Source organism: Phoenix dactylifera, chromosome 4, assembly GCF_009389715.1.
Source record: "Phoenix dactylifera cultivar Barhee BC4 chromosome 4, palm_55x_up_171113_PBpolish2nd_filt_p, whole genome shotgun sequence".
Taxonomy (NCBI): Eukaryota; Viridiplantae; Streptophyta; class Magnoliopsida; order Arecales; family Arecaceae; genus Phoenix; species Phoenix dactylifera.
In genome coordinates this window covers 28775383-28782261 of record NC_052395.1, presented here as the reverse complement: position 1 = coordinate 28782261, position 6879 = coordinate 28775383, and the positions used below count along the sequence as shown (strand labels likewise).

The following is a 6879-nucleotide window of genomic DNA, read 5'->3' as shown; positions in this document are numbered from 1 at the left end:
TATTGATCAGAGTTGCACAACGAAAGCATGGTGGACTGAGTTATTTTAAATTGGATAAAAATACTAACTGTGTTTTGGTAACATGTTATGATGAAAGACTATGTTGTTCAATAATGAAATATTTTGTTAATAAGGGAAGGTGAATACTATTGATTCTCAGGTCAATCATGATATGATTATGTTATCTCTTAGATAGACTTTACTATTTTTAGGTATGCTAAGAAAATAATAATAATAATAATAATTTGAGCTTATCATGACTCGGGTTAGTTGATTGTTGACCAAATATGGTCTAATTTATTAAGTATCCGAATAAACCATGCATTATTTGCTCCCATCTTATGATTTATAAGTTTAAGTTAAAAGCTTTCTGGCATATTGAATCATGGTATCAATACTTTGCCTTCTCAGACCTGCTCTTGTGATTTGATGCAAATTATTTTTATGATAGACCGTTGCTATCTAATGATCATCAATACATGTTCATTTTGGGAATTACATTTCTATCCATTTAATGATTTGACTCTAAGGTTGGTCATTATCCTTTGAGGGATCAGGACACTACCATGATAAGTGTATGAGATCTATTTTATTTCAAGTTCTATCCCAAACACAACTAATTTTAATCAATCCTGTTGTGAATCGATCCTGACCCGACCTCGAGTGAACATGCATCAAGATGATAATTTCAATCTGAGATTTTAGTTAGTCACTTATCTAATGCTAATCTTGCGAGTTTATATGAAATTTTTGATAATTGATCCAAAGTTATCTATCACACTGCTTTTGATCGAGGAGAATAAGATCTTGGATTTATATTACTCAATGAGCTGAGCATCTAAAAGGCCTAGATCTCTTAAATTTCGAGGACAAAATTTTTATAGGGGGAGAGAATGTGAGATAACACCCCTTTTGGAAGGGGCCAGAGCAGGGGATCGCAAACGCGATCCCCTCCGTCTTCTCCGGGCGCAGAGATGCCGTGGGCATTCCGCGGTTGCACCGCGGTCATCCCGTATCCACCCTGCGGCCGCACGAGCAGCCTTTGATTTCGCCCCACCGCCGTGAAAATCGCGGCGGAGAGCCGTTGAAATGGGGCGATAAAACCCCCGTTCCTCCTTCGAAAATCACCCGAGCCCTCCTCCCTCTCCTCTGTCTCCTCCTCTTCCTCTCCTCCCTTCTTCTCCTCCCTCTGCTCTTGTTTCCCAAGTGCTTGGCGTGCTGCCTCAGCCAACCACCATCACCACCCGAGTCCCCTATTTTTCGATCTATTTTGGCCGTTGGAAAGCCCCACCGTCGTCACCGCCGCTTGACCGCCGGACTAAGCCACTCCTCGGCAGAGATCCCTCCTCTCTTCCGCCTCCGTTGCCCGCCGGTGAGTCTCCCTCCTCCTTGTCTTCGTTCTCTTGCCAAATAACTTGATTTTTCCCTTTTGTTTTTGCCCCAAACCGAGTCCATGCTTGGTTGTTTTCATGCCGTCGCCGCAATAGCCACCGGCCGCCACTGCGGCCTGGTCCCCTAGGCCGGCCACCCAGCCAACCCTTCCCTCCTCCTCCCGGCTCCCTTCTTCTCGGTTTGGGGGAAGGGCTGGGGGAGGAGGAGAAGCCATCGTGGGCTGAATTGGGCCAACGTTGGGCCCTGTCCATTGCAAGCCCAACTTGGGCCCAGTCCAGCCCGGTTGGGCCCAGTTGGGCAGTACCCCTTGTGGGCCCAACTTGGGCCTAGTTCAGACCCGAAATCCAGTTCAAACCCGAACTCGAAACTCGAAACCTGAAACCCAAACCCATTTGGCCAATAAATAAAATTTTGCAGTTAAGCCCTACACAGTGTATTATTTCACAAAATAACCTTCTGCAATTTATGTTTGATCCTTACAGAAAAGATTTATTACCTAAAGGTCCTCAAATATATTTATTTAGTCCCTTCACTCAAGTTTTATTATAGAACAGTATCCTGTAATTAAGTATTAGTCCCTGCAATGAATTTTATTGCATAAATGATCCTTTTAAATGCCAACTTTGGGGCCCCTATTAGGCCGGATCTATGCGGGCCCATTGGGCTGTGTTCGATGTGGGCCCTATCGGGCCATGCCCATTATGGGCCAACTCTAAGCCTTGTTGGGTCGTGTCCAATAGTATTATTTTAGTTTTTGCTTAGCTCTAAAATTAACAAAAAAATAATTAAATTTAAACAGGTGAACCTGATTCGCCTATCTGAAGTAGGAATTAAGCGAGAAGAGGTAAGTAACTTAATGCTTCAAAGTGCATTTTTTTAAAATAATTATTAGTGGATTAAATTTTGAAATATGTTTTGTATTTAGTAAAATGGGTCTGGCATGTTAAATTTTATTTGAAAATTATGTTATATGCTCTGAAATCCGTAAACTATAACTGGGTAATTTATAAAATCTGTTTTTATATATATGCATTCTCAGTATGGCTATGATCTGTTATGTTCTGTTCTAGCCCCACCAATGGAAATTATACGTTGGACCTGTCGACTTGTAATCTGTGAGGAACCGATTTCAACACCGCGTCACCAGTGATTAGAATAGTGAATTTGGACACCGGCTGCCATCGGTGGGTAAATTTAGTGGATTTGGTACTTTTGTGCAATACCGGCTGTCATCGGTGGATAAAAATAATGGATTTGGCATCTTATGCAATCCATGCCACTGGGTTACATGGTCATAGCCTATTATGTTAAGATTATAATATCAGAGTTTTTGTAAAAATGATAATAAGTTTTGAAAAGAAAAAAAGAATGTTATTTGTGATTTATTTTCAGTCATTGTTTTGTATTTGATCTGATATGCTTTGACCCCACTCTGGGATATTTTGTTACTTACTGGGCTAGTGTAGCTCTTTATCTTGTTTTCTCCATTTTTCAGATCCGGAGGCTTGATCGCACGGGATTGGGGAGTGCGTTAGATTTTCTGATGATTCTTTCAGTTATTAGCATTTTAGTTAGATTAGCTTGGACATTTGAATTATGTTGACATATGCTATTTTGAAACTTTATAAAAGTGCTTTGAATATTTCAATTATTTATGTCAATTTTAAATATTTGTATTCGCTTCGATATGATCAGCTGCTTTGCACGCCTGTGCGGTCCGCCATGCGGGCGTGCGGCGTCTGCCGCACTTCGGGTTCGGGGCGTGACAGTTAGCACAAATGTGACAGCAATTATAGTTCTTTGGGGTATCATGTTAGTCTATTCTCTATTCACTTTATAGCAGTGATTCCTGTTGACACTTTTACACCGCGCAATGTAATGGCATCTTATTAATCTGAAAGTTCCAAGATGCAGCTACTTTTTATCGGCTATTTTGATTAAGGTTGCCCCCAAGCCTTCGTTATACTTGATAGCTGATTTCTTACTGTGGATTCATGAAGATAGAGAGAGACATCCAAGGTTTTGAATAGTATATGTAGTACAATAATCTCTCCCAGATCAAGTCATTGCATTAACCTTCCAAGCAGAACAATCATCGAATCAGTTTCTTAGCTATCCATTTATTTGACCAAAGCTTTCCTTTCCTCATGCCTCCAAGCGTATCTTTAAAAATGAAAGAAAGAAATGTCTTGAAGCCTGTTGACAGGGTTTTATAAAGCGAGTTGGACGCATCGCATAGGCTCATCATGGGTGCGAGAAATTTTGATTATTACAAATTGGAACTGTAGCTAAAACTGATTGCATTTTCACTAACAAGTTTCATTGCAATCCAATAACTTTTTTGCATGAGTTCCCTCACCACCTCATGATATCCTTGTAGTTATATAATTTTATAATAATCATATAATATTACCAATAATATAATAAGAAATTATAATTTCTTAGTTATTTATTTAGTCTTGAATTAGGTAGGACAGGAAAATTAGGGATAATAGTAATTCAGGCACTAAAATTTTGAGATTAGGTAATTAGAAATAATTTGTTAATTGTTGTTGCCGTTAGTTGATCAAGGATAAGTTGGTTTTATAATAATCTTGAATTAGTTGAACATGTTAAGTGTAGACTGGTAGCACTGTAGCTAAGTTGGTCGTGGTAGAGGTAAGAATCCTTATTCACAATCACTTGCATAATTATGAGTATTTTATACATGATTTGCAAGAATCCGCGAGCATTGATCATCTATATATATATATATATATATAGATACACATACATACTATTTTTGTGCATCCTAACTTTGTCTTTCATACATAGGATATGATAATGCGCATTGGATGATTATCCATTGAGGATGCATGATTTTTATGTACATATGTATCATATAATGGTAATTTTAAATTGTGTGGAATTGGTTATGGTATGTGTTGGATAATGTAAAGAATGTGGCTTGAATTACATTTATCTAACAAGCACAAAAATAAATTGGACAATTGGATAGTTGATTGGAGTGCTCTGGAGTACTAGCCATGTTATTGATAGTCTACTATAGGACGGAAATGTAGTACTTGTAGTTGTGGATGCCCTGTCATATGCTAGAAATATGGTATTGTTGATAGCCCACCACAGGTCGAAAATTTGATACCGTTGATGCCTTGCCATGGATCAAAAACATGATACTTGTTGATGCCCTGCCATAGGTCGAAAACATGGCATTGTTGATGTCCTGCTATGGGCCAAAAATGTGATACTGTTAATGTTCTGCTACCAACCAAAAATGTGATTGTGGTTAGTTCAAAGTTAAAAGCCAAAACTTATCTAATCTGAGATATGCTAATCTAAATTAAAAATAACTTATATTGTTATTGCGTGAAAAGATATTTTGATGCTATATAATATATTACTAAGTGTTCAAATTATACTATTATGCTAGATAGCTAGTATTAGATTTTTGTGGTATCATATTTATATCATTATTAATTATTTACTATTTTCAATTTTTATATTATTTAAGTTGGTGCGGACGTAAAAGAATGAGGTAGATATAATGAGGTAGGTAGAAAATCACCATTTGTTTTAAAAACTTAAGTTGATAGAAAGAGATAGATTTATTTATATATAATTTATATTTTCTTACATCAGTCGGACATTTTGAGGTGGATCTTTCAACATTTAGAAACATCCTTGAGATTGACAAAGGAAGAATGATTGCGAAAGTGGAGCTTCTTGCAAATATGGATCAGATTACAAGAGCTACCGTTCCTATGAATCTTGCCCTTGCCGCTGTTGCAGAGCTTGATGATCTCACTGTTGGAGGATTAATTAATGGCAATGGAATTGAGGGAAGCTCACACATCCATGGCCTTTTCTCTGATACAGTAGTTGCCTTGGAAGATTGTGCTTGCAGAAAGACGAGTTGTTAAGGCTACTGAGGATAATGAGTACTCAGGACGTCTCAAGGAACACTCGGACTATTGGTTTCTGCAAAGACAAAACTCATGCCCACAGAAGAGTATATGAGGCAATTTAAAGTAACTTGCGCAGGCTTATGCTGATTCTTTTGCACCTAGAGATGGAGACCAATCAAAAGTTCCAGATTTTGTTGAGGGAATGATTTCCGAACAACTGAAGGTGTCACGATGACTGGGAGATATGCTTCCAAAGAAGAGGCGTGGAAGAAGGGCAATGTCCTAAACAGTTTTGGGTGGTGGTTTAAGCCGTGGCTTTACCTGCACGCTCAGAAGCACTCGAGAAAGGTGAATTTGCGGAATGCGTTCCCACTACCAGAGATTATTACCGCAGGCACACCAGGTTCTTGTATTGGGAAGGAAAGCTGATCCTTACCATTTGGAGACTAATGGTGGTTCTGGTTTTTTTTTTGTGGGCGTTTGATGCCTCTAAAAGTTTCTCTGCTTAGGGCCACCCAAGGTGAAGCTATCAGGAATTATTACCATGACAGACTTGTGGTCCAAGATTTGTTGGTTCCTCTCTACAAAGTTGGGGATGCCCTTGAGTATGTGCAGCAAGAAATGTAGGGGGAGAGTCAACGGGACACTCTGCACCCACCCCAGCTCGTAAATCGTGAATTAGGTCGGTGCTTGCTATGTTTAATCTGTCTTCGACAGAGATAGAAATCTTTATACCTGATTACCATTATATATATATATATACATGTTTATTGATTTGTACCACTCGTTTTGCATCGTGAGACTTATAGTTATAGTTTTGGTTTTGCATGCTTGAAATGATATGTTAAATATAATTTCTAATATGAATATACTTGTATGATTATAATTATATGTATCAAATATTGGAATCATGACTATTTGAATGATGATCATAAATTGTGAGAAATATACTGTGTAATCGAAATTAATTTGACAAAAATAATATGTCAATATAAGATTTGATGATTTGGACTAAACTTGTCATAAGATAACCTCCACGCGCTTACGCGTGGAATAGCCACCACGAGCTTACGCGGAGGATAGCCTCTATAAGCTTATTTGTGGGATAGCCTCCATGGGTCTATGCGCGGGATAGCCTCCATGAGCTTACGCATAAGATAACCTCTACAAGCTTATGTATGGGATAGCCTCTGCAGGCTTACGTGTTACATTTTATTTAGCAATCTTGGATTGGGTTATGATATTAGTTAGTCCAAAGCTGGAAAATATTACTATGAAACCTAAAAATCAAAGAAATTAATGATATGACATACGAAATTGTTATCGAACAATTGGTTAAATTTGATATATATATATATCTGTATGTGTGCGCGCGCACGCATGCGTGCGCGCTTCTTTGGTAAGATAGATAATGATGTCTTATATGGATGTTATTTTGAATGAGCTTTCCGAATATTGATATAGTATTCATTTTATCTGATATTATTTATTATTTTTTTATTATATTATTTATGATATAGCAGCTCAGAATTCTTGCTGGGCTGAAAAAGCTCATATTCCTTTTTACATTTTTTTCAGAGTC

General features: G+C 38.0%; 1 pseudogene; it reads left to right on the top strand.

Moving 5' to 3' along the window:
- Positions 1-974: 974 nt before the first annotated feature.
- LOC103714447 lies at positions 975-6020 on the top strand (annotated as a pseudogene).
- The last annotated feature ends 859 nt before the right edge of the window (positions 6021-6879 follow it).